Here is a 1,569-nt window from a genome sequence, read left to right as displayed (position 1 = left end):
GAGAAGTGGCCATCCTGGGAAAAAAAACCCAGCTCTGGGCATCCTGGTGGTGGCAGAAGGCAGGACAAATCACATAGAAATGCTCCCGGGAAGGGAAGGGAAGGGAAGGGAAGGGAAGGGAAGGGAAGGGAAGGGAAGGGAAGGGAAGGGAAGGGAAGGGATAGGATAATAGGATTTAGCATTGGACAGGTGTATCATGGGATGGGATCTCGGGATGGAATCAAGGGTGAGAGATTTGGGATGAGATGGGAACACCCAAGAGGGCTTGGGAGAAGAGGATCATGGGATGGAACAGGTGGACCACAGGATGGGACAGATCGAAGGGGGCCTGAGACTGAGGGAGTTTTGCCAACAGGGTGAGGGATCACAGCATAGCCCACTTGGCCTGGATTCACTGTGCCTGGGACAAAGAGGCAGAGGTCAGACTCCGGACACCATCCTGGGAAACGCTGCAGCCTGATCCCAAAATGACAGCTAAAGTAACTTTAAAATCCCTTGGTCTGAAATGGCTGTGTCCCCATACAGAGACCAGGACTGCCCCTGACTCAGTTTCCCTGTCTGGGAGGGCTCCAGTCTCACCTTCATGGCCATTGTCCCAGCCTGCAAGGGAAATTGAGGCTGTGAGCCCAGATGCTGGCCAGGGACATTACCCAGGGACAAGGGACCAGGGGTCCCCTCCAGATGCCCATGACTGCCAGCCAGCCTACTGGCAGTGACCTCGAAGCTGGGTGCAGGAGCATCTGACTCAGTTTCCCTGTCTGGGAGGGCTCCAGTCTCACCTTCATGGCCATTGTCCCAGCCTGCAAGGGAAATTGAGGCTGTGAGCCCAGATGCTGGCCAGGGACATTACCCAGGGACAAGGGACCAGGGTTCCCCTCCAGATGCCCATGACTGCCAGCCAGCCTACTGGCAGTGACCTCGAAGCTGGGTGCAGGAGCATCACGCACCAAGCAGGGCCAGGCAGGGGATGCAGGCAGGGTGCCCAACTGGCGCAGTTCTCACTGTGGGTACTGGCAGCCCCACAGATGGGCTGGTGGGAAGGAAGTGAGTACGTGGCCACTCCCATAGATTACACACCACCAAGGACTCTGAAGGACATGGGCCTTAGGTGGGAGGAACCACCTGAGGACAGGGTCCCCTCACTGCATCGCCTCCTCTGACAGATCTGCTGTCCCCAGGGGGAACACACCACCTGAGGGCAGCTCAAGGGCTCTGTGGAGACAACACTCAGCTCCCAAGAACACCCAGACCCCAGCACTCATCCACAGCTGTTCCTCTACTCCCTGCAGCTGTATCAGGCAGCAGGCGATGAGTGGGGACATCCCTACAGATGGGGAAACTGAGGCAGAGGAAGGGCCTGGCCCAAGGTCACAGAGCAGGAGACATCCATGTGGTCTGATCCTGGGCACAGGGCTGCCTCCTTGCCATTCCCATGCCCACAGTCCCCATCACAGCCCCAACAGCTCAACCTGCAATCCTACCCTGAAATCACATGCCCAAGGCGGTGGCTCCTTCCCCAGCACTGCCACCCCCCCCACCCCCGCCAACCCAGGGAGGTGCAGCTTCTGC

The sequence above is a fragment of the Antrostomus carolinensis genome, unplaced genomic scaffold, assembly GCF_000700745.2.
Source record: "Antrostomus carolinensis isolate BGI_N321 unplaced genomic scaffold, ASM70074v2 scaffold32177, whole genome shotgun sequence".
NCBI lineage: Eukaryota > Metazoa > Chordata > Aves > Caprimulgiformes > Caprimulgidae > Antrostomus > Antrostomus carolinensis.
This window is presented reverse-complemented; position numbering follows the sequence as displayed.